We start from the raw sequence: 27,095 nt of genomic DNA on the forward strand, positions 1-27,095 counted from the left end.
GCGCAGAATGTCGACCGTAAATGGGCAGGGACGACAAGCAGCCACTTCCGGCCGGTAGAGAGTTTCGGTGGTACAGGAGACCATCACGAATGGCGAAGTGAGCAGCCAGGCGTCGTAGGCCACGAAGCACGGGGGCCGCCGAGGAATTGGAGAGAAAAAATTCAAGGGGGCACATTGACTGTCTACAGTGCGTAGAGGCGAAAGCGTTTTCCGCACCACTTTGACTGCTTCAGTGGCACTGGTGGCGTCACATGTAATTTAGTACTAATTACTAAGTGATGACAAATCAATAATTAATGGTTAATTACTGATTAATGCTGCTTAAGCTTCGCCTTTAGGAGTGGAACGCGACAGCGTGTTGTAGCGCTGCCAGGAAGTCCACGGAACGCCACCACCCGTTCGGCGAGATGCCTTGCCATTTGAACGCAACGGTTTTTGAGGAAAGGAAATGACGCAGTAATTCTCTGTTATCTCGGTGGACACCTGAACCGCACCGTAGAGGAAGGGAGGAAGTGGGAGTGAAAGAAGAAAGACAAAGATGGCCCGTAATGAAGAAAATGAAAATTGTAGTTGAGGAAAGGAAATTACGCAGCAACTGTCTCACATATCTCGGTGGACACCCGTCAAATTTCATGAGGCGGTGCACTTATTATGCGAAGTATACTACTTTAGCTACCACTTCAGCCCTTCACCGTGGTTATGCGCCTCCAAATCCCGTGATACATGACGTCACACCACGTGACACGATGACGTCACGACAGTGCAGAAACGGGGGCCCACCTCGCGCCGTCGCTGTGGTTGTGCGCCTCTAAATCACGTGATACATGACGTCACACCACGTGACACGATGACGTCACGACAGTGGAGAAACGGGGGCCCACCTCGCGCCGTCGCTGTGGTTGTGCGCCTACACATCACGTTATACATGACGTCACACCACGTGACACGATGACGTCACGACAGTGGAGAAACGGGGGCCCACCTCGCGCCGTCGCTCTGGTTGTGCGCCTCCAAATTACGCGACACGATGATGCTTCGCATTCTCCAGGCTTAACCAAGTTAAGCCTCAGGCATTTTTTTGACCTAAAGTGCGTTCACTGATGCGTGGTTAAGATGTTAAGCTTCGCCTCTAAGAGTGGAACGCGAGAGCGTCTTGCAACGCTGCCAGGGAGTCCATTGAACGCCATCGCCCATTAGGTTCTACGCCTCGCTCGTGGGTAAATTGGTTTTTGAGGAAATGAAATGTATCTGTGTCTCATATCTCGGTGGACACCTAAACCTCGCCGGAAGAGAAGGGAGGAGGATGGCAGTGAGCGAAGACACCGTATTCACTAGACGCGCCTTTGTTCATTCCAAACCATCGAGCTGGCATGGCGGAGTGTATAGCATGCTCGTGTCGCACTCCGAAGACCGGGGTTCGATTCCCGAGCTCGACCAATTTCCTACTCGGTTTTATTTATTTATATGGCCTGACTAAAAAAATTATTTAGACTAATTGGTTAAGTAAGCAATTAACTAAGCTCAGTCCTACTTACTTGAAGCATCACTATATGATCCCTTCAATTGGTTGCATGGTTACTAGCCAAAGTACAATTGGCCCCGTACAATTGTACCCCCCGACAAATTTGTACCCCGTACCGACAAATTTGGTGTATCCACCCCTTTAAAGGATTAAGAGTTCGATTCCAGTCGCTGCCACCTACCTACCTTTGGAGTCGCTGCTAACACTGCTGCTTATCGTGTTTTTCTATTGAGCTTGGTCATCTGAAAGTTGATTAGGTGTACCAGAGGAGGAGAGCTTTCGAAAACCGCTAATGTTTCAGCTCACTAGCTTTCGTCACTTTAGGCGCCTTTGTACATTCCTTGGGTTGCATTTAGGCTTGTAGCTCGAAAGAACTATTTTGTATCGTCTTCAAACCAACACCGCCTGTGTATGGGTACCAAGGCAATGGCTGCAAGAAATTCATTGTGCCAGCTCAACCGCGTGCGTGATTTGTGTTTTGGAGTGTTATCTGAGGCACTTCCTTTTATTTTGCCCACTATTTGATGACAAACGTGAGAGATTTTTGTGTCATATGCGGATTATTATGCTCCGTGCGAAGCAGGCTTTGGTACCGTGTACCGTGAGTGCTCACAATGTGAGGAGCGAACTGTGGCAGGAAAATGCCCGTAGCTTTTAGAGGACACTTATGGGACACTCGTATCAGCACATTTTTAAAATTACATCAGTCGAACGGAGTAACTGCCCACAGACCATTGTAGTAGCCGCCTTACACGGGCAGTTTCAGCTGCCGTTACTTGAGCGCTAGTCAAGATTTGCAACTGGCGCTCTACTGAATGGCAGTCGGCTTCGGTTACACGGCACATTGCGCGAAACTCCGCTCAACCGGTAGCATGTGATATCTCCACGTGTAGGCAAGAAATGAATGAAAATATCCGCTTGGACTTCTTTAAAATTGTAAAATCTAATTCTGCACATTATGTAATCGAGTGGCAATTTCTTCTCAAAATTTGTGGTTTCAGCACACTGCAGTGCAACATCACAACTCAGCCAAGACAATCTAGTAGAGGCATATTTGACTTACCTACTGGACCGATTTTTTTTGTACCCCTTGGCGATTTTGCTTTTTGTGCTCGTACGATTAGTGAAATTCATGCTTTAAATTTTACCCGTCTTGACCGAAACATTTGAGAGATCTGAGAGCACACGGCAGCGTGAACTTCCAGTCAGTCATCTGATGCTCGTATGCATCGGCCGCCAATTGCCAGTTCACTCGTTAAACTAGAGCCCTCGGCCGAAGCTGAACTGAGTTGCATTTGGGATTTGAACGGCTCTGGACGCTTTGTGTAACACCGCTAACTACGGGTCAGTGCAACAAACAGGCAACTGAACTTTCGCTCAAGACGCCGCTGTTTGGTTTATCGGGGTTTAACGTCCCGAAGCAACTCAGGCTATGAGGGACGCCTTAGTCAAGGGCTCCGGAAATTTGGACCACCTGGGGTTCTTTAACGTGCACTGACATCGCACAGCACACTGAACTCTAGAATTTCGCCTTCATTGAAATTCAGACGCCGCGGCCGGGATCGAACTCGCGTCTTTCGGGTCAGCAGCCGAGCACCATAACCACTGAGCCACCGCGGCGGCTCGGCGGCTATGTGTTCCGGCTTGGGCGTGCGGAAGAAATGGCGCCAGGAGCACGCAGCTAAAGTGCTGCGTTCTAGAAATTCGCTTATTCCCGTATGGTTGATGTCTGCAGCCAATGCCCTCATATACTGAAAAAAAAAAGCTGTCTTTGTCTCAGTTCCTTTGCGGCGGGAATGGCATTCTACTGCAGATAGACTTTCTTTAGCTCTGGCTGTTCAATACAGGGGAACGAAAGCGCATACAAGACGTTTGCTCAGCAAGAAGCGATAAGTGTTATTCGCTACGTGAATGCGTTCCCGGTTTAAGTTTCCTGTTCAGTTATACTGTGATCAGCAAGCGTAAGAGGCATGTCTGTGTACTCGAACACCTGGGGTTCTTTAACGTGCACTGACATCGCACAGCACACGGGCCTCTAGAATTTCGCCTTCATCGAAATTCAGACGCCGCGGCCGGCATCGAACCCGCGTCTTTCGGGTCAGCAGCCGAGCGCCGTAACCATTGAGCTACCGCGGCGGGGCCAAGACGCCACTGTAACAGGGTCGTAAGGCTAACACCACCTGCACGTAAACACCACAACCACCGACAAAGCTAACCACTGCCTAACTGAAAGAAGCGAAGTGGGCAAGGAGCGCCTTGATATACCCAGTCAAATAATCTGGCGAAAACTGCACTGGAGCTGCCGTCACCTATGAGCGTCAAAGAAATTATGTTTTCTGCCAAACATTTTATGCTTACATCTGGACCCAACGAGGCGGACTGCATTTTTTTAACAGGGGATATATTGGTATTGATACACACTAGTTAAATACTATACGAATCCAAACACACACAATCTGTTCTATATTTTAACGTCATGTTCGCTCTTGTTTTGTTATACAGCATAACAAGAAATCCGGTTATTTGCTATTTATCTCTGCTGTGTTGAAATGCTTTGCCCTCGTCTCTTAAGAAGGAGATTCCAGAAGAACATCATTTCTTAAAAAGGTGGAGACGATCGCCAAGCTGGTTACGCCGTGAAATTCCTGCATCATGGCGTCAAAGACAAACTTTAATGGGCTCTATTCTATCCTCCCGAGGCTACTTATCCTAGCACGTTTTTTGAGCCATAACAAACGGCTCTCTGGAATGCAGCAAAGAGAAATTGCTGCTCAGCAGCCGACAAGTGTCGCGAGACATCGAAGGAGGGACTGGTTTCGGTGCATGCGAAGATGTTTTCCAATGCTTCTGAAAACAGAAAATAGAAGCTATAAATCGTTTACTTCTACAAATAAGGGAACAGATCTTTTATTAGACAGCGTCCGTGCATTGCAAAAGACCATGCGCAGTTAACTTATTGCCTTTCCTTTCGCATTTGCAGATTCCGTCTTCCAGCTGCAGCGGTACAAGAAAATCACTTATGTTCCTACAGCCGAACGAAAAGCAAAGCAAAGAAGTGAGAAATGGGAAGGCATTCCTCGTGCTTCACCGCTGTGTTTAGCGGTGCATGTGCTGATAGAAAACTGCGCACGCACGAACACAACCATGAGTTGGCATGCGACCGCTTAATCTTCATTCGCTGCAGCTTGTCAGAAGAGACGAAAGTTCAAGGCATTTGCAGCAGACTCGACGCTTAGACCCGGCGCAGCTTTCGATAGCTGCGGAGGATGAATTGCTAAATGCACAGAATGCCACGCGCGGCCGCTGGTAACCGCAGGAATGTTTGCCCGTGATTGAGAACTTATGACAGCTGGGGTGGGCATGCTGCGGTTCACCGCGCGCGGGCTCTTTTCATATTGCCCGCTTTCGATACATCGGTCTTCTTGAGCTGAATTGAGAACCGTTTCTGTTTCCAGTTGTTTTGTATGCGTGTGCTACAAGGTACTCTCCAGGCGGTTGCCTCTGACCTGCACTTTCCCATGCCTGGAGAGGTACTCAAGTAACACTTGTTGCTGGGCTAGTTGGTGCATTATTCTTCGTACAAAAGTTAGCGCAAAACACGACATTCACAAGAAAGGTGGACAGGACAACGCGCTACTGACAACTGATCCTTTATTGGAAAGAAACACGTAATATATAGGCGTAATATATTGTTACGTTTTTTTACAATATCGTTTTTTTTTATCATCCTGTTGGATTCCATTCAGTCATGTTTCTTTGGCCTTATACACCACGTGTCATGCTTTTAATGTTCTTTCGCCGCTTTTTATCGTTTTTAGCTATGTCGTGTTTTTAGTCTTTGTGTCTTTTATCGCTTTTATGACCCTTTGCATCATTCCGACGTTTGCTGCAGCTGATAGGTGGTGTGACGATGTGCCTATATATTACGTGTTTCTTTCCAATAAAGGATCAGTTGTCAGTAGCGCGTTGTCCTGTCCACCTTTCTTGTGAGTGCCGTGTTTTGCGCTATCTTTTGTACGAAGCCTAGAAAGAGCGAGGCTTTCTCCATAGACGCTCAGGATTCGTAAAACTTCACGTTCATGCTGGACGCAGTACAGTCGATTACAAACTCCAACAACTGACATTTTTTTTTTGTGAGGCCAAAGACCACGACAGCGGTCAGTGAAGTTCGATGCTGGAAATTTTGCTGCAGAAGCTATTTCGGCGGGCTCAATAAGCAATAGCAGTGGTTAATATTATCGTTGTCCTCAGCCTATAGATAAGTGAACAGCAAACCCTTCCTCTGAACAGCGTCCTGATAGCTGCAAGTACGCAAAGGGAATGCAAATCAAAACTGAGGGGATCCATAAAAAGACGTGGCCTACATAAAAATTCCTGGAGCACAGAAATATTGCTCTGTACACCTCATACTTTTTGAATTGAAGGATATCAAAGCCGCCTTTCAAAATCGCATATATTTTGCCTTCACGCCAGTTATCTTTAATTGCAAGAATGCTTTTTTCATGGAATTGGGGTATCGAACCAAACCTATAGGACGCAGAGGAACTGCAAAAATTTTCAGGTGTATTTAAGAACTAGCAGGAAATTGTTTTTGCATTCACATTACAAAGTGGCTCTAAAACCAAACACTTTATTGAACGACATTGGTGATGCTGCGGATATTAAGGTTGCCGCACGTTTTTATTTTTTGTGTGTCCGCAGTCTTGCCTTTGCGATAAACTCGAAAACAGCAAAGTCTCCAGTGACACGTTTCTGATGGCGGCGTTGGATCACTGATATGCGACACGTCGTTACGGTCACCTTTGTCGCACGTTGACGAATAACAGCTTTGGTGAGGTGAAATGTACAAAATTATAATCCTTATATTACTTTCATATAAAATGTGATCAGTACAAAGTTCGCGATGATTTCTTGCGATTTACGGAAATACTGCACCAGTGCAAAATTTGTTAGAAATACGGTGGCATATACATCAAAACGACGTGTTTGCAGCCATCCGATGCACGCAATAGCTGTGCACTGACCAGATGTTGTGCACTACATCTAAAAAACCGCTTCAGAAGCAAAGCTGCAAATTAACAGAAACATTAAAGCCAGAAGCTGTTCCGTGATGGCATTTGTTTCGACTTTGAGAGCATGCAATTCATCCGTTAGTGCATGTTCATCAGGCGGCGGCTGTGTTCTTCAGGCGATGATGTTCGGTTTGACAGCGTAACCTTGTGGCTTCCCATTCCATCTCACGGACGGCTCTGTTTTGCCGTCCCAACCGTTCTTCGCCGTCTCACAAGCAAGCCGAGTCTCGGGTGCTCACTGTGGCCGATGTGACGGTTCCCCATTAGCCATGGAGAAGGGTTGTGTTTCGCTTTATGGCACATGGGCTGCTGAAGCCATCATGCGCCAAACTCAAGGGAGCCATAGAGAAGGAGGTGCACACAGCCAATTCGCATTTTATTTCTGGAGCACTCTGACGTCGCGTTGCAAATATATGCAGCTTCGCAGTTAAATAAGCCATGAGCAAAGTCCACACTGAAGGGAAAGCTTGAAAAGTGTTTTTGCGCTGCGCAATATACAGGGTGTCCCAGCTAACTTAGACCAAGATTTTTAAAAAACCTAAGCGTTCTTCAGACCTAAAATTGCGTGGATGTTGTTAGTGTGTACCCAGAAGTTACAGTATCACTTTTTCGCTCGACCTACTTAAATAATTAATCGACTTAAATTAATTAACTTTTTAAATATAGCTTGAAACGTTCAGGCGCCAATTGGAAAGTTGTGGAGCTCCTCAATTATTTTACAATCCAGGCGCTTCCAACGAGATAGGCTTAGCGTGGTCATTTTTATTCAAGAAAAACTAAAGCCCGCGGAGTTTAAAAAATACCACTTGACAGCGCGCCTCGAGCGTCCGAATGTGCCGCAATGGCAGCGCCCTCATCCGCGCTTTGTAAAAACATCGCCCGCGCCGCACCTTCTCTTCGCTGAAGAGAAAGGGCTTCAGCCTTTGCTTGGCTCTGACATTACCGGCAGTGGCTGCCGACGGCGCTCCGAAACATCGCTTCGTCAGCAGCCGCTCGCCGATGTCGCGGAAGGGCACAATTAACGCCGCAGAAACGGGAGCTGCGCTTTCTTTCAACTGCCGCCCGAACCTACTGGCGCTTATCTCAGAACCAAGCGCAACGTCAAGCTCTGTCGTGGGCAGCACGAATGGGGGCGCTGTAATTGCGGAGCATTCTGGCGCATGAAGTGTGCTTTCACGTGGTATTTTTTTAAACTCCGCGGGCTTTCGTTTTTCCCGAGCAAAAACGACCACGCTCATTCAATCTCGTTGGAAGGTCCTGGGTTGGACAATATTTGTGGAGCTCCATAACTTTCCCATCGTAGCCTGAACGTTGCACGCTATATTTAAAAGTTAATTTATCTCGATTAATTATTCAAGCAGGTCGATAAAAAAATGGTAGCTTTAGATAAACCCTAACAACATCCACGCAGTTTCAGTTCTGAAGAACGCTTAGGTTTCTTTAAAATATCCCAAGTTAGCTGGGATACCATGTATAAGCACCCCGCGTGACCTCCGTTTTAATCCACAAACACTACGTGAGTACCGGCACGTGTGAAGCGGTCGGCCTGCAATGCTGCTTTGCTATGGGAGTACGTGTAGTCGCAGGAAAAACTATTAGTAAATACCAAGTGTCGCGGGCTTTCTCCCTGAGTGGAGTTCTCACTCGAGGGACTCGTTTGCCGTCGCCATCCTGGAGGCCCACTTGATCAGCCGCCGATGTTATTGCTACCGTGCTTCTCTGTTCAGCTTCCAAGAAAGTAGGGGTGAGTTTGAGATGGGAATTTGTTTGGGTGCATGTTTTGGGTACTCTCAAGTTGTGTGGTTGTTTCACCTTCCTGGAAGGGGATTAGTGAGAGTGTAGGGTTGGGTTGACAGTGTGTTTGATAAGGAGGCCCAAGACGGGCTGTGTTTGCAGCAGCACGGCCGGTTGATAAGTAATGCACAGGATGGCAGTTGCCTTCACAATGTTTTGTTCTCCTTCCTTTCCTATAATAGGTTATATGAAACTACTTCCATCGGAGCTCTAGTTGGGCTTATAGTACCTCGAAATGGATACATAAAGATACTCTTACTTTTCCTTATATAATGCAGCTTAACAAAGGGATAGGCTACGTATAACGACTTTTTACTTAGCTATTATGCAGTCTTGCGAGTAGCCGTCTCGGGATCCAAAGCCTTCTTGCGCTTATCATTCTGCTCCGCAGCGACCGTACCGGGTCCGCGCACAGCTGCGACCTTAAACGTACCAATCCGCTGCGGCTATGCGTTTCATGAGTATAAGAGGCGTCCAGCTCGCGACAACGCTCGGTCTGCTCCAAGCGTCGATCAGCGTCACATTGGACGGCGCTGAGAGCAGCATTTTCTCTGTGCCGACGCTTGCAGTGTCTCTTCTGAGGGCAGCGCCGAGAGAGAACATGCAGCCTGTTAATTCCACTGTTTCTTTCGGTTGCTGTTGCTGTGGCTGTGCGCCGGCCACGGCTCTCTAAGCTAGGCTGTTCTCGTTATGCTCTCGTTGCTGTGGCCAACAGCGCCGGGAACTGCCTGCGCGACTGCGTCCTGAGGTGTTTCATGCCGCCGCCGGAAATTCTCTCAACCCGAGACAAAATATCCTATGGCAGACGCTTTTCCCTGCAGTAGTGTCGAACCGGTCACAGTTTAGAAAGAGTGAAACAATTTTATTTCTTAAAGCTTCACAGACCTCAAATACCAATTTTTGCGAAGTCTTGCTTGTCAAATTGCGTACAGAAGGAAAATTCTCCAAACGGTGCATCACTTTATACCTCGTATCCGTGAATTGCCCCCTAGACATAGGAAGGCGTAGGCAGTGGTTTGCTGATGAAAACAGCCTGCTCGGGGAAAATCGGGCCGCACCTAGGGAGCGACGTTACGACGTAGCTTGCGAGCATTTTTCTGCTGTTGCCTGAGCAATTTATTTGGTGTACAGGCTTATTAGGTGTCTTTTATGCCGAAAGATTTTTCGACCGAACCTGTGCTGGTCGTCCTCGACGAATGAGCATCGAGTGAGTCTTTCAGGATCACTCATTTGGATATCTCGGCAAGCATTTCCTTCCAGGATGCAACGAAGCGACGGAGCGATCAGGATTTAAGGCTAATTAACGGTGACGTAAGGTAGCGATGCATTGTGTGCAAGTGAATAGTTATGAAAACGAAGAGGGATACCTCAAAGCGGGATAACGATGAATCAGCGGGAATGTAACGCGGCCCGCTCGCGCAGCAGTCAAGTGTTTGGAAGGCGCGAAATCTGCTGTAGTCGCCTGGGTAGCAGCGTTGGCATAACGGCTAGGGATACGCGTGAGCGAAGTGTGGGACTGAAGAACCTCGATTTGGTGGCGGAGTAGCGCCAAAGTCTCTCCAGCGTTGTGTACGAATTTTAGGACTGACGCAGTCTTCCACCGTTTGATCGTCAAAAAAAATTCCTCCAGCTCTTCATTGCGGGTATGTTAGCCGTCGTTGCAAGCCCTGAGGCGTTCATGAGCCAGCTGGCTTCAAGGCGGGAGGAATGACAGTGTCCGGTTCGGTTAGTAGTTCTGGGGGTGCGTTTGCCTTCGACGCGGCCCACCTGGTGTCCCTAAGGCGTTCCTCTTCTTCTGGGGTGTTCTATTACGAACCTCTCGTAAACATTCCTTGTTTCGGCACAGAAATGAAAACGGAGGACACAACAGCCGCGTCTGAAAGCCTTTGTCCCGGCAGCCAATATACCACCTATGCACAAGCCACGCTGACCTTGCATTGTCTTCTATCGGTTGCTACCTGTTGTGCCCATTGCTGCCCGTTGTTCCTTAGGCGATGCGGGCGGGGCAACATTATTTTTCTTTTACCCAATCTAATTTATGTAGCTCATGTGCCAAGCGCCAATATTCAGTTACCATTATGTGTACGTAATGACCGGCCAGAGGCATGGCCGAACAGCTTCTGTGGCGTTATCCTCCCTTTCACGCGGTCCAGGAGAGCACTGCAGTCCCTAGGCGGGCACCGACCTGGCATGATGCACTAGTGGATCGATCCGGCTTTGGACGTCGGGCCTCATGACGCTCTCTGGCTACTACAACTACACTCCTTGGGCGGGCTTCAGACTGACAGGATGCACTAATAGATCGATGCGCCTTTGGACGTACGACCACTGGCGCTCTCTGGCTGTGACGGGCTTGTCTCCAATACTTCTCTGAAGCGGAAGGTATTGGTCGTTCTGTTCTAGTGCGTGCACCAGGACCACGCGACTTGGACGAAGACCCGGACACCGGTCAACCTCCTCCAACTCCACTGAGCCCCTCATTTTTGCAGCATAGAATGTCTATTGAATTCAGAAAGAAGTATTAAATATTGTGGGGATTCATGTTGCCCCTCGCCCGCCGGATGCACCCTTCTCTCTCTCGTGGCCTACCGCGGCTCTTCCTCTGGCGGCCCCCGACATGGAGCGGAGGGGAGGCGCCCGCGACTACGCGTCGTCACGTGGACAGCCCTCCTTGCCCACCGCTCTCGGTTTCGGCGGCCGCGCGGGCCGCGCCCACGGGACAGTCGGATGGAGAGTTGACAGCGAGCCTTGAGAGAGAGCGGACGCGAGACCAGCGGCGGCCCAGGTGACCTGAACTGCTCTGTGCCTGTCTCCTGTGCCTGTGTCCTGTGCCTGTTGCCTGCCGCGGCTGTCTGCGCGCGACCGAGGAAAACTATTGGGAGATCCCAATTAAAGCTCTTGCCTGCGGGCTTATTCCTCGGAGGTGTTGTTCTTCGCGGCCACAGGTGTGGTCGAGCTAGCGGAGTGGCGTTGGCCCTGAGTTCAGGGTCCGAACCGTGCCAGTAACCCCACATTTTGGCGCCCAACGTGGGGCCCCTCTGGAGTTCCAGGTGGGGTGCTAGCTCACGAAGAACAGCATGACCAGCCCGCGCTACGGGCTGCCGGACCTAATGATGTTGGCTGATGTATGCGGCGAAGCACGGGAGATCTCGAGCATCGTTTCCGTGGCCACATCTAAAACGACCGCGGATGCGGTAGCGCAAGGTCCGTCGGGCGCTATGCATGAAGCCGCAGGCGCGGCTGGCGTCCGAAATATTGCGCCAGGAGTTCCTGGTGAATACTCCGAGCTGGAGCAGCCAGATGGCTGTGGCTACAGGAGTTCCGTTCTGCTGAACGTGTCCCCAGGCGCTCCCGCAGATGTGGGTCGCGCAACTGGTTACGCGCCGGGAGATCCCGGCCAGCAAGGAAAGCCAAAGTCAGGTGTCAGTGGCTTCCAAACGCTCCGCTACGTCTCAGGCGCGTCCGCAGATGCGGTTCGCAAACCGAGTTTCCACCCAGGAGATCCTGGACTGCTCGTTGAGCCATTGCCAGTTGGCGTCGGCTACTCGCTCATTTCAACTCCTGCGCACGCATTCAGACCAGGTGGTCTAACTGCGTCAACGCCCGCAGATGCGGGCCGCGCTCCCCGCCAGATGGCAGAGGGTGACGCAGCGCAACTTGGTCCGGGAGGTCCCGAGCACCACTACAAGCCACCGCCAGTTGGCGAAGGCAACAAAAGCTGGCCAGTTGGCCCCGCTCTAACTACGCCCGCAAATGTGGGACGCGCACCCAGCCAGGTGGCTGAAGAGCGCGCAGTGTGTCCGGCAGAGGGAGAGAACATCGCAAACGTCCTCGCAAACGCTTTGCAGCAGATGTTGCAATTAGCGCGCTCGCCCGGCCCTCGGATCGGAGTGCCGATACCGAATTACAGTGGCTACAGCGACAAGCAAAGTGCGAATGACTTTCTGCTGGCCCTGCGCCGGTACGAGCTAGCGAGTGACCTGAGCGAGAGCGAGATTCTGAGACCAGTTCTCCCCGTCTCACTCGTTGATCAAGGCGCCCGGTGGTACCAGTTGGTTGGCCACACAGCAGGCAACATGGCTGATTTTCGACGCTTGTTCAGGGAGGAGTTCCTTCCACACGATTACAAGCTGCGTATGCGACGAGAGCTTGAACTGCGGACACAGGCCCCGGATGAATCGCTTGTCGAGTTCGTACGAGCGATGCAAGAGCTGTATGAATATGCAGACCCAGGAGCTCCGAGTTCGGAGCGAGTGGAACGTGTCATCCGGCAGAGCCATCCGACATTTTCCCTCTACTTGAGGGGCTGCAGATGCAGCGATTTGAACGAGCTTGCCATTGAAGCGCGCCGAGTCCAGGCTCAAATTTCAGCGGCCCGTAAATACCGGCCCCCACCGCCGGCTGAGGAGTGCCTCGAGCCTAGGTGTGCCTGGAGCGGCGTTGCAGCGTTAAGGGGTGAGATCACTCCCATGGCAGGTGCGTTCACGAACGAGCGGATGCCGTTCGCAATATCGGATCGTGCTCTGGATCCTTACAGGTACGGGCTGCGGAGTGCTGATACACAACCCCCGGAGATCTGCGGGGTACCGCCACAAAAGCCCACGCCTGCTCAGAAAGCACCCACGGAGGTCCGTGTACGGCTGGATGGCCGAGGTGCCACTGAGACCCCCCGAGCGTCGCAGCGAGAAGCATGGAGATCTGTGCGCTGCTTTAATTGTGGCCAGAGTGGTCACATAGCCAGAAACTGCCCCTCGAGATCGGGAAACGAGGCAGGCCGCCGGTAGCAGCAACGGCGGAGGCTACCAACGCTCGGGAGCCCATCCCCGTCACGTCCGCATTCAAAGTTGGAGAACCAACTAACACGCCTGCGCCTTTCATGGCCCTCGCAGTTGCGGGGAGAACCTTTAAGGCGTTAATGGACACGGGGGCAAGCATCTCGCTAATAGGAGACGAGGTCGTTTCCCAGCTCCGGCGGAGATCCGTTCGGTTGCGACAGCGAAGGACGCCACTCCAGCTAGCTAGCGGAGAAGTGCGGTCCTGTGGTGACGTTCGCCTCGCAGTGCGCTGGGATCAGCGTGTGCGCAGAATGCGTTTCGTTCACCTGCCTGGTCTCACAGTGCCAGTTATTCTAGGCCGAGAGTTCTTGGCGAAAACTGGACTGGTTGTAGACATCGCCCGTGGCGGATATCGGGAGAACCCGTGCGCCCCACTGAGGCCCTTTGTCGACCCGCCGACTGCAACGAGATCGTTGTCAGAACGCACGGCCGACACGCCCGCGGAGGAGCGAAATACCTCCCACGAGCAAAGCCCGCACCGCCAAATGCCGGGATCGGCAGCAGCGGCCCGCTTCAATGCGCCCTCTCCGAGGTCGGAGAAGGGAAAGCAGGCTGTACCGACAGATGTCGGCGAGCTAAGAGACAGCGGGTTTCCCCGCCCAATGCCGAGATCGGCAGCGGCGGCATGTCAGCACAGGTTTCCTCCGAGATCGGGGGAAAAAATGCACAACTTACTGGCAGATGCCGGTGCGCTGACACAGCTCGAACGTGACCGCCTCTTGTCGTTGTTGGATGACTTTGACGAGATATTCACGGACCAGCCGGGATGCACTAGTTTGGTGCAGCACCGCATAGATACGAGTGACGCGCTGCCCTGGAAATGTAACCCAAGGCCCGTCAGTGCTGCCAGACGGCAAGCTATCGACGAGGCGCTCCAGGAGTTGCTCGATGCTGGTCTCATATGCCGCTCTTCCAGTCCCTGGGGGTTCCCTGTGGTTCTTGTGCCGAAGAAAGATCGCACGTGGCGCTTGTGCGTTGACTATCGGCGGCTGAATGCGGTCACAAAGAAAGATGCGTACCCCTTCCCGAGAATAGACGAGATCGTCTCAAATCTCGGCGGCGCTAAGTTCTTCTCCATTCTTGACGCAAGTAAGGGGTACCTGCAGGTCGAAATGCGACCGGGCGATGAGTGCAAAACGGCCTTCACGTGTCACAGAGGTCTGTTTCACTTCACGAGAATGCCTTTCGGTTTGTCCGGAGCTCCGAGCACATTCCAAAGGCTGATGGACCGTGTACTCGGAGACGCCAGATGGCATCACGCTCTCGCATACCTGGACGATGTGATCGTCTACTCTCAAACTTTCGAGGAGCACCTCGATCACCTGAGAGATGTCCTGGGAAATCTCAGGGCGGCTGGCATCACGCTCAATCCCGCAAAGGTGCAAATCTGCCAGGCTCAGGTGAGCTTGCTTGGATATCGAGTAAAACGGGGACAGGTGTCTCCTGATCCAGAGAAGCTTCGGGGGATCCTGGAGTTTCCTGCGCCTAAAGATGTGAGCGGTGTTCGCCGTTACCTTGGCATGGTGGGATACTATCGCCATTTCATTCCTAACTGTGTGCGACTGCAAGCGCCCTTGGCAAGATTGCTAAGAAAGTCTTCTCCGTGGATATGGGGAGACGAGCAGGAAAAGAGCTTTCATCAGCTCTCGCACGCTATCGCTGAGACGGCGGCTTTAAAGCTGCCCGACCTGAACCGCCCATTTGTTATCCAGACAGATGCCTGTGATATCGGGGTGGGAGCAGTACTCCTTCAGATGGAGGGGCATGAACTCCTACCTGTGGCATTTGCGAGCCGCGCCCTGACGCCGGCAGAACGCAATTACTCAGCGACAGAAAAGGAATGCCTGGCCATCATCTACGCACTTCGAAGGTTCGAGATGTACGTAGAGGGAACAAAGTTCACGGTCGAGACCGACCATATGGCCTTAACCTGGCTGAAACGCCTGCGTGAGCCCAGCGGGAGGCTTGCGCGATGGGCCCTGACACTGCAACGCTTCGAGTTCGAAGTGCGTTACCGCAAAGGCACTGCAAATGTAGTCGCCGATGCGCTGTCACGGGCGCCGGTCACTGACACCCAACCGGCCGGCCAGGACGAGGAGGAGGCAGAGTGGCAGCTGTCTCCCCCTCTGCGGAAGGAGCTCGTTGCGGGGAGTGCCCCGTCTTCGAAGCCCCGAGAGCACGTGCACCTCGTTGGAGCGGGGATCCCTCTCGAGGTTGCGTTCAGCAGAGAAGAGCTTGTCAGGGCTCAGCAGGAGGACTCATTCTGTCAGGAGTTGATCAATAGTCTTAGTGAAGAGACAGACACTCCGACGAGTCAGGCCAAATTGCGCTGTGAAGCCACTGGTAGTGTGGTTGGCGCTAACTCTAGTGTCGCTGGTATTGCGGCGAGTGAGTTGGAGAACTTCCTGCTGGACCGTGATGGAGCTTTGCTAAAATACGTGCCAGGCAAAGAGGCCTCGGATGAGAGTTTCAAAGCCGTTATTCCGCGCAAACTGCGGCGCGCCTCTATGCGGCACTATCACGACGCAGACGGTCACGGGAGCGCTCCAAAGACATGGCAGAAGCTTTGTCGGTTTGCTACCTGGCCGGGAATGAAGGCTGACGTATGTAGATATGTACGAACATGCCACGTCTGCCAAGAGAGAAAGCCTAGAGGTGGAAAGCCACCTGGCTTACTCCAACCCATCCTAAGCACCAAGCCCTGGGAGATCCTGGCGTGCGATTTGATGGGGCCGCTGCCGCGCAGCAAACGAGGGTACAAATACGTGCTGGTAGTCACGTGTCACTTCAGTGGGATCGCTGAATTGTACCCGCTGCGAAAAGCGACTGCCCGGGAGATCCTGGCAAAGCTGTGTGAAGTGTTTTGCCGCTACGGCTTCCCAAAGCGGCTGATCACTGACAATGCCACGTATTTCACATCGAAAGTTTTCCGTGATACGTGTGCAGCAATGGGTGTCCGGCAGCAGAAAACCACGTGCTACCATCCCCAGTCCAATGTGAGCGAGCGCCGAAATCGAGATATCAAGCCGCTCCTGGGCGCATATGCGAGATCGCACAATGATTGGGACGAGCACTTGGACGCCATCTCCTTCGCTCTGCGCACGAGCACAAATCGCTCGACCGGCTTCACGCCGGCTTTTCTCATGTTTGGCAGAGAGCTGAACACGCCTATGGACACAATTCTCATGGAAGGGTCGGAGAGTGTCCGCGAAGTCACGGCAGATGTTGACGACTACGCAAGGCGATTGCGCGAGCGTTTGGCAAATGCCATTAAGGAGGCGAACCGCAGCCGCGCGAAGGCCAGGGCAAGTCAAAAGGCCACTTATGATCGCGCACACAGAGACGTGGACTTTCAGATGGGAGACCTCGTTCTCAAGCGCAATCACGCACTCAGCGATGCAGCCGCAGGTTTCGCGGCCAGTCTAGCGCCCAAATGGGTGGGACCCTTCCTGATCGCTGAGAAGCTTTCGCGGCTGAACTACCGGCTGAAAGACCCGAGATCGGGCCGAATCAGCGGACCCATTCACGTGGGAGAGCTGAAACAGTACTTCCAGAGGGAGGTTGCTGTGGAAGCAGAAACGCCACCCGCGCAAGATTGCGCAGAGGCGAGCGAAGCCCAGAGAGATCTCTACAGGCATCGCTATGACACCCGAAGACAGCGAGCTCGCTGGGGCAACGGGAGAATGCCGAAAGCGTGAGATCACGCACACGGCGGCGTCGGTTGCCAAAACAGCTCGAGATCGAGCAAACGGCGAAGGAACGCCAGACGCGCGAGATCGCGCACGGTGGACCTCATGCAAGGAGATCCTTGCCCCCGACGTCACAATATCCGAACTGGGCGAGATCGCCGAATGTGACCCATGCCGACCACGGCAAAGCCTGGTGCGAGAGGTCTCGTGCCCACCCTGCCTGTGTGGATACACAAGCCGGTGTAGTTCCTGTACCCGGAGCACTGCAGGACGCCCGCTCGGAGTAGCCGAGCCCCCACCGGCTGCCCTGATTTACGGCCCTGGCTTCAGCGACGGCCATGGAGAGCGGCGCGCGGCCGGGGGGTCGAGCCGCCGAACTTCGCCCCCACACCATCGCACGGGGCATCGGCGGCGGTTCCGGAGCAGCGCGGGGCGAGCTGACGACGGGCGGCCTGAACGCGGAGCAGGCCGGCTTTCGCGGGCGCCATCCTGGTCTGGCCCGCGCCCCAGGCGCAGAGCTACCATCCCGGGGCCCAGTCTCCGGAAAGGCGGCATGGACCTGCTGATCCGCCGAGTTCGCTTCAGCGGGTGGAGGTCACTATTGAGAGAGGGAGGGTGTGGGGATTCATGTTGCCCCTCGCCCGCCGGATGCACCCTTCTCTCTCTCGTGGCCTACCGCGGCTCTTCCTCTGGCGGCCCCCGACATGGAGCGGAGGGGAGGCGCCCGCGACTACGCGTCGTCACGTGGGCAGCCCTCCTTGCCCACCGCTCTCGGTTTCGGCGGCCGCGCGGGCCGCGCCCACGGGACAGTCGGATGGAGAGTTGACAGCGAGCCTTGAGAGAGAGCGGACGCGAGACCAGCGGCGGCCCAGGTGACCTGAACTGCTCTGTGCCTGTCTCCTGTGCCTGTGTCCTGTGCCTGTTGCCTGCCGCGGCTGTCTGCGCGCGACCGAGGAAAACTATTGGGAGATCCCAATTAAAGCTCTTGCCTGCGGGCTTATTCCTCGGAGGTGTTGTTCTTCGCGGCCACAGGTGTGGTCGAGCTAGCGGAGTGGCGTTGGCCCTGAGTTCAGGGTCCGAACCGTGCCAGTAACCCCACAATATAGAAAGCCATGGCTGAACTTTAAAGAGGGGACACTTGAGCTCCGCCTTAAGGGCATGACGCGATAGCGTATTGGGGTAATTGCCATACATGCAGAAGGTGATTCTTTTTTTTTATATATTCATAGATCCTTGGGAGTCCCTATAATCTTCCTAGACAGTGGTGCAGCGGTTAATCGATGCGCCACTGCCCTGCGATGGCAGGCGCTTATAGCGGGGTGCTTTGTGTGGCCCATGTAGCTCTTCCCTAGCGACCAATCATTATTTTAATGGTCGCCTAGCACGGTGGGCAGCTAGCTCACTATTCGAGGGGCACGTTAGAATGGAGCTGCAAGGTCACATGACCTAGGTGGCCAACTTGCTAGTAAGGCTGATGATGATGATGATACTGCTCGTCCGGCCTAAAACCCGTCGGCGTCGTAGTAGTAGTATTGTCGGCACCGCGCTTCGGAAACATTCAGGGCGCTGCATAAAAATCAGAGGGCACGCACACTGAATGAATAAAAATCCGGTGTCTAGGCCGGCAATTGAACCATGGCCTTTGGCGTTCGAGATGGGCACGGTTCCACTCCGCCACGACGGCTCGTTTTTTTTTTTTCATTATTGCATGGAAGTACACCCACACTTACAGGCTTCAAGTCCGACTTATGTCTCAACGTTCGGACATGAATAAAGGTGCGTCTAGTGAATGCACTGGTTTCTTAGAAACGTACCTTTGGTTTATGATTTATGGGGGTTTAACGACCCAAAGTGACTCAGGCTATATATGAGGGACGCAAATATCTTCGAGATCTTGCTGAGGCGTACATCACTAACTATGTGCATGCGTTTCCGGTAAATTTCCGCCGTGCTTGGCATGCATTCCTAGCGCTATCTTTCGGCACCCACTGAAACCTTCCTTTCCCATCCACGGCGCTGGCGCGGCAGATGGCGCGCGCGTAGGCGACCTCACTGTGGTCGGAGTAGGGTCGTTCGTTTCTGAATAGGTGTGACGCAAACGTAGCCGTATGCTAGTGCTAGTGTGGAGCAGCGTTTGTGTTGCAAGTGCGGATATACTGCGTAGGAGTAGTAACCTAAACTGTCGCAATAACAGCAGATGACGAGTCAAAGAACCCAAAGAGACGCATCAGTTGCCCATGAGTCAAATAACCTAAAAACTCACATCACCATGAGATGATGCGCCAAACTGCGTACGCTATTGTATCATCTCATAAGGGCAGCGGAGTCCTCTAACGTTTTATGAAAGCTTATAAAGAATATGAGAACGGTATTATTACTCATGCAAATTTTGGATTCATACCTGGTATTTCATGTCCTCTCTTTATGGCTAATGCTGTTATTGTTTTAACTCTGTCACATATCGGACCCACTTCCTTCATTACAGCGGTGTTTGATTTTCCTATTATATCTCTTCGCATAACACAAAAGATGGCCGGCTGGTCTATGGTGAGCTCGCAAGATGACCACCAGATCTAAGCGCTTGTTGGCCGAAGACCAGGCGGGGAAGCACGCGTCCAAGCGAAGCAGTAGAAATGCATTTATTCCAGAACTGAAACATGACGCAACTAAAATGAAGACTAGAAAATCCGCTGCTTATATGCAAGCCCAGAAAACGCTCGCGTTGCTTGTTTTGAATATCTGTATTTAAGGCGCGAACAGAAGGGTCTAAGTATAACGTATGGTAGGAACATGTGCTTTATCGCAGGCCTCATACGTTTGCTCTGATATGTGCAAGAGGTGCCTCCCCATTAGACCTAGTTACTGCATACCACAAAGATTTTCAATCCCCACCTCTACCAAAATAACAGAAAAGGCTCGCAGACGCTGCAAGTACAAAGAATCATCGCTTTCGAGTAGCGCTTGGTTAGCACTATTTGCACGGTATTAAGCACGACTTACGTGATCATGATGGCAGAATTTTTCCAGTACGCGCGTAGGTCAAGGGCTGTGGAAATGCCAGCTGTTTGTAAAAGCGCCATCGATATCGATTATCGATGAACATGTCCTGCTAAAGCTATCTCGTGTGATGTTCAGTACAGATAAGAGATCTGAGGTGACTGATCTGTGCTGTCGCTAGCACCACGCAGTAGTATCCTTTACCGTTGCTATCAACAGAACGATTCCATTCTTGCGGGGCCGCTACTGCGAAATAAAAGTACACATAATTATGACTTCTAAATTTAGACTGGCCGGTAGCCACCAGTAGCCATTTCAGCAACTACACGAACTGAGGGTCGTTTATTGCTCACTGGGGGCGTGATTCATTATCTGCATGGTTGTGGGGCCGACGCTTCTTTCTTCGCACCAAAGAAACATGGTCAACGGGACTAGCTCCCAAGCGCAGCTGATGGTGTGACTTCGACGCTTCGCCTGTATGTTCTCATCCCTAAAAGGTAAGCCGAAACCTTGCTGTACTCAGCCAGGCCTTGCTATGCGTTGCGATGTTTGAGGTTTAATGCCTCAAAGCGGCTCAGGATATGAGGAACGCCGTAGTAAAAGCTAATTTCGACCACCTGGGGTTCTTAAACATCGACTGACATCGCACAGTACACCAGAATATGGAATTTTGTCTCCATTGAAATGCGACCGCAGCAGCCGGGATCGAGCCCGCGTCTTCCGGGTCAGAAGTTGAGCGGTGATCGGTGGCCTCAACCGCTCTGCGCCTTTGCACCCTTACTGCCAGTATGATTTGAACCGATTCTATTCGAAAAGTTGCGCCCCTTTACAAATCATATGAATGCAAAGGGCGTCTTCTCAGGGGCTCCTTCTCTGAAATTTCGCGCAAGGTAAATGCACACTACATTTTGGATTGTGGATTTCCGAAATCAAAATTGATGTCAAAACAGAGTATTCGTTTCCATCAGCTCTGACGGTCTAAAGAACTTTCCAAAGTGTACGCCCTTTCAATTCTGTAGTAATATCCAGCATCGAATGTTCGCTTGATCAGCGCCATATCACGTTTAAATCTGTTAACTAGGCGAGGAATACCGAATACGCAAAACACGCTGGCCAGACGGACCGCCGCAATCTAGGCTTTTCCTAAAGATACGCGACGGCCCCGATTTCTCCCTTCGATTGTTTGGCTTTTTGGCATAGTTGCCGCCAAAAGCCCGATATCAGCTGAAGTATTCAGTTGCGTTCAATTTGATATTAAATTTTGCCTTCGCGTTTTTACCTTTCGAGTATCTGAAATGACAGCCCGACCAAATGCCTTAAACGCTTAAAATGAAAATATACTTAGCATCACGTGGTCCGCTGCCGCGTTCCGATGTTACGGGAGCCGAGCTGCTCCTGCGTAGTAGCAGCAGGGTGCAAATGTGCACCTCTCAGGGCAGGTTGCGTACGCTTAGCTGGCGCCGCTCGAAGCCGGTTCGTTGCAGTGCATAGCGCTGTGCACAGTTTCTCAAATATAAAAACAGAAAAATGTTGACTGCGAGATTCGGTGGAGACGCTGAGCAATCGGCTAGCAGTTGAAGCCAAATGGCTTTCCCTGAATATGCCAAGCAACGCGCGAAACGGAGGAAAGGATCGGTGCTTAGCGCCATTTAATGATATTCCTATAATAGCGGACGGTCACCAAGCGACGTGCTTCATGCGCATGCGCCGACTAAGTTTTTCTACTAGCTCTGTAATAGGGCACTTATCACGCGAACGGTCGATGCTCGCGTGACAACAGGAACAATTTGGAAGGAGAGTACAATTTTTTTTTTAATTTAAACGTGCACTTTGCTCAAGCCTGTGTTTTAACTGCCTACCCACGAAGGAAATAGGTAGGCTGTAATCGCCAAAAGCAGAAAGGCAAAGACTATGCCTTCAGTCATCTGATCTATTTTAAGCGCGTGCTATGCTGGCTTCTACCTGTGCTATGCGGTGGCAGCACTTCATAAAGAATACCAGCTGGTTTAAGTCATTGGCAACACTCCACTTCCTCCCTCAAAGCCCAGGTACTTCTCGGGACGCTAAATTCCACAATTTAGAACTTTTACACGTTTGACCCTTTTCATACGTCTGCCGTCTTACCTCTCTAGAATAGTGTCAAGTATAAACGAGCTGTGATATCTTCGATTCCGCAGAAGGTATTTCTATACAGAAGTTAAGACATGCAAGATACATTTCGACTACGCAAAGTGTTGCTATATCGGGAAAAAGCAAGTGCGCATGTAAGCAGTACGTCTCTGGTAATGTATAGTTTGAACCTGCCTTTGTAAATATGCCCATAAATTTTTGATGCAAGCTGTTTAACCCCCTTCGTATATTAATCTTTTATGTCTGTTCGCGCTCTTCGATTCACATCTTTATAATCAGTCTTATATCTTCTTTACAGCGGCATGGAATCAGCTTACGACTCGTTGCTTCTTCTTAATGTTGGTTCTTTCTCGCTGCATCACCTTATAAACAACTTGAACACTCTTTGAAACGGCATGACTGAACCAGTTGAGCAACTAATAATCCACTATGGGCAAGCTGGCGCGGTGATATGCAGACTGTAATAATGTCACAATAGTTATCCGCTTGTAAGCCGGTGCGGTGGCTCAATGGTTACGGTGCTCGGCTGCTGCCTCGAAAAACGTGGGTTCGTTCCCGGCAGCGGCAGTCGCATTGGTATGGAAGCGAAATTCTTGAGGACCGTGTACTGTGCTGTGTCAAAGCACACTGTAGAACCCTAAGGGTGGTCGAAATTATCCGGCGCCCTCCACTACGGCGACCCACATAGACTGAGTGGCTTTGGGACTTTAGACCTCACAAACCAGGACATCTTATCAGATATGGTAATGAACGCTATAGGTTCGCCAGGACATTTTGAAAGGCAGGGGGGCATCGTAGCCCATACGGGTGTAGATAGGTTTATTTGTAAGGGCATGTTATGAAGTGCCAGCAAAGTGGTATCCTGTGGTTAAACGTTGCTTATATATCAGCTTACGTAAAAAGTCTTAAATAGTGGATATATGCAGTCAATACAACAAAGGATTTCGAATTATATTGATGAACAAACCCAGTTAAGCGGCAAAGTAATCGCAGTGCTTGAACAACTGCACTGAATTTCATTGGCACTGACGATTCGGCAATACGTATTGTCAAAGCGCAAGCCGATCGCAAAAGCGAAACTAGAGCCCCATCAATCGCTCCCTCCAATAATATGTATTTTGGATAATTTACTTTTAAGAAACAAAAACGAAGATTGTGATCGCTCTTTGGCTGCACATGCGAAACAAGGTCCCATGGACTCTTATTTTCTTAGTGCGCCAGGATTAAGTGCTCGGCAGGGAAAAAGCCTTCCTGTCTGGGGATGACGCCTCTGAGCATAAATAAATTGAAATAGAACACTTTGCAGCCGCGAGTGGGTTTCGAATCCGGGGCGACGTGAACGGATTCGCTCTGTTGGCCACTGCATACCGCTGCAGCATCCCCGCAATCTCAGTCGGGGCACGGTGCCCGCCGGCTACCGCCGCACCCGAACATCCTTCGTGATGATGATGATGATGATGTCCTCAGGCTGAATGGCACATACCCACGGCGGGGGATTGATGGTAGAGTGAATCTCTCGCGCTGTGCTTTGCCGTCGCCGTCTTCATCAACTTCCATCTTTGCGCAGTGAATCCAGAAACCGAAACCACAGTGAAAGAGGTAGTGCTCGCCCACCGAATTCACCTTTTGACTAAATGCCTTCTTAGCGAAAAAGGGGTCATGTCTGGTGGGTAATTAACGGAAGAGCCACCTGCCACAGTTCACAGGTGGCACAATGGAGAGGAAAATCTCTCATTTCGTATTGCAGTGGAGAGGTGGATGAGACAAAAGAGAGGTGTAACAATAAAACTTCAATGTAACTACAGACCTGGATATAACACGTCCTTAGTGCGCTCCTCCTTACTGCTTAAGTGCATTCGAACGGGCGCATGCTTTCCCACTTCTTCCGCATCAATAAAAACGGCTGCCCTAAATTTAGTCAGATTTAATCCCGGTAGCACAATAATGAAGATAAACGAAGATACTGAAAAGTTAAAGTGGCTGTGGTAATGCTTCTCTGCCCTCTCATTTAGATTAACGAGTAAATCGGTGCTAGATTTCGGCGCTAGAAGCTAGGTTTCCTGTATATTCATGTCCATAAAGGGGTGTGCACTCGCTCATTCCGTTACATCTAAGCATGACTGTTTCCTCTCCAGGCTCCTAAATACTGTACTGTTATTTTACTACGCGCCCAGCTGGCTTATAGACTTTAGCGTTAGGGTGTTGATCATAAGAAGGCAGTATTTCGATGAAGGTGAAATACATGAACACCCGTGTACTCTGCGATTCCAGCTCGCGCTAAAGAAGGGAGGTATTTTAGATTAGTCCAGCACCGTCCCTTAGGGGTCTATCATTGCTCAGTGTCGTTTTTTGGCATTAGAGCTCACAAATGATTATTCATTCGCCAATATTTTTCTAAAGACTGGAGTTACACTGTGCCAATTCAGACAATGCTAAGCAGCGTGAAGGATGCAGAAATATTCACCAGTATTGTTCTTCCTTGTCTAATATAGCCTCCGAAAAGGATTACTGAAATGTAAATAATTCCCTCGATGGGAACCTTTTAATCAACAGGAGCATATTAACTGCTCCTCTGGTCAACTGTGCTTATTTATAGTGCTTTCCTCTTGACGTGTTTTGTAGGATAAGAAGTGTGCTGATAGTACGACTTGCTTGCATGTGCCTCTATTACAGCTTAAGTGTGTAGTAAATTGTAAGCTTTGTCTGTTGAAGCGGCCATATTGGACATCCTTACCTCGATATATTTTGTTAGCCCAACTAAAGCCGCAAGTGCAATCCATTACAAAATATATTTAGAAAAGCCAGCCTCATCTGTAGGCTGAGTGAAAGAAATTTATCACTCATTATGTTAGGTTTCCTTGATACTCAGGTCATGCAAAAGAAACATTAATTCATGAGGTATCGTGTCATTGCGCTGGCATTGGCAATTACGCAAGCGAATAGGGCTCATACGCGGCTGGTTTTAACTTGGAGCAAGCGGTAATTATAGCCACGAAAAATAAACTTAGTCGCGATGCTGCAGACGGGCGCACCGTGTTTCCATACTGATAACATTCCCGGTCGCTGTCGTCCGCTTCATATTTAACAATAAGTAAGAACTAGGAACTTTAGCGTCCCCTCTGTGTAATTCATTGCCCTTGTGCGGTGTACCGCAGCTTGATATGTATTCTGTAAATGTAAGGCGCTTATATCGTCGGGAGCAGTCACTCGAATAAAATATCCAGACCACGCCGCAAACTGTGTACTCCCCCCCTCCCCCGCAGGGGCAACTTGAGCAATCAGGTGTTAGTACTTGGCGACACCATATACCTGAGCTCCCATACCAAAGCTGTCGTCCGCACCATGACGACAGGTTGTAAGGTGAAGAACAGAAACCATGAACGGTGGCAGTCGGGGCCGCGGTCAGGGCCTGGCTGACGGGTCCCTCATCTGTCTACCAGGTGGGGAGCCCCGAGACCTTCCTGTTTATAAGACGTTAAAGCACAATCGACAGACGAGGAACCGTCTTTAATTCATATTGCATAGATAAGCCTTCTCAAAAAATCCTTATCAGCCCCCGAAAAGGATCCGCACTGAACTCGTACCAACCTCTCCACAAACTGAGCCCTTTCCAAAGTTTCTGGTCCTACGCGCTTTCACTGAGTCCAAGCCTGTCAATGACCTGTCAGTTATTCTGACTATAATTTTCTGAAAACACTCATAGGGACGTACTACAAAGCCAAAAAGCCAGTATCTGGCGATTTAATGATAGAAGTATAAGTTCGTCCGATAGCCTTCTCAAAATAAAATATTCTCGCATCATGAAGCTCAGGCATAACCCCATCGAAGCCTCAGCAGCTTCCAGGGAGCGATTCCTTAGCTATACATCCTAAATGAAACAGAGCCAGACCTTCTTGAAGGCCTCCAGAGACCAGGCGTAATTGCAGTTCGACGATTAATAATAGGGCGAAACCATGAGGAAATGAAAACGAAACATATAAATCTCACCTTAAATCGCAGCACACTTCCTGAGTTCATCAGTGCGCAATTCAACCACTGTAAAGTGTACACATGCATTCCAAGCCTTCGTTGGTGCTTCACACGCCAACAGTGGGGCCTTGGTGGCCAGACATGCTGTGGACGACTACCTCTGCAAAGTGCAGTGCACATGATCATGAAACAGATCGGCAGCACAACTGACTTGAAATGTGTGAATTATGAAGGCACCCATCCCGCGTACTGACGGTCTTGAGCAGCCTCTCAGGCAGAAAAGGCAGTGATAAACCTCAAAATAACCGAAAACATAACATATGAAGAAGCGCGGAAAAAACAGTATGCTGCCCACTGCTTCCTATGCTGACACAGCACGAATAGGGGCCAAGCAGACGTCGGCTGCGCCAAGCTCCTCCATCCCGGAGGTCACCCTCTCAAAGACTTCCGGGACACCAAAGACAACTAAGAGGGACTAGGTCCCTCGTGAAAAATCCACATCTGCCTTTGTGCCTCCTCCGGAGGCGATGGAAGTGAATCTGAACTCCACAGCGCCGGCGACCCCTAGAGAGCCGCCTAATGGCAGGCGAGGCCTACTGGGCTGCTTTAAGTCCAAAAAGCATGCACCAGTCAAGCCACATGAGAAGGGTGGCCACCCCACTCTTTCTCTTTCCATACTTAAAAAGCAGTTACCGAGAGCATCATATATTGGAATTGCCGAGGACTGCTTAAATTCTCGGCTACATATATGCAATTTTTGCTGAACATCAATAATGTATTTTGCCTGCAGGAGTCTCATTTAAAATCAACACACACACAGGTTTCCCAAAGAAAAAAACCAGAGGAAGAATGCAGACACAGAGGGACAAAAGACGACGCTGGTGTTCGTTTCCTTCGGTTGCTTTTAAGCATGAAATGCTTTTAGCTCCCGTTGTCGGCAGTGTCGTAACGTCAGGCCAAGACCGAGAGCCAATATCCGGGCACTGAATTCCACACATCCAGGAGCTGAAACGAGAGCATCCGGGCATCATACGAGATTTGACGAGACTCAAACGTGATCTGTCTGGGGCTTTGAGAGTGGGCCGCT

The 27,095-nt window shown here is 50.8% G+C and overlaps 1 protein-coding gene across 1 annotated transcript in view; it reads right to left on the reverse strand.

Moving 5' to 3' along the window:
- The window catches only part of LOC149370175 (uncharacterized), a 230,897-nt gene that overhangs the window by 92,362 nt on the left and 111,440 nt on the right, over positions 1-27,095 (reverse strand). The window lies entirely within an intron of this gene.

The sequence above is a fragment of the Amblyomma mixtum genome, chromosome 1 (genome assembly GCF_055824585.1).
Source record: "Amblyomma mixtum isolate Tamu chromosome 1, ASM5582458v1, whole genome shotgun sequence".
Taxonomy (NCBI): Eukaryota; Metazoa; Arthropoda; class Arachnida; order Ixodida; family Ixodidae; genus Amblyomma; species Amblyomma mixtum.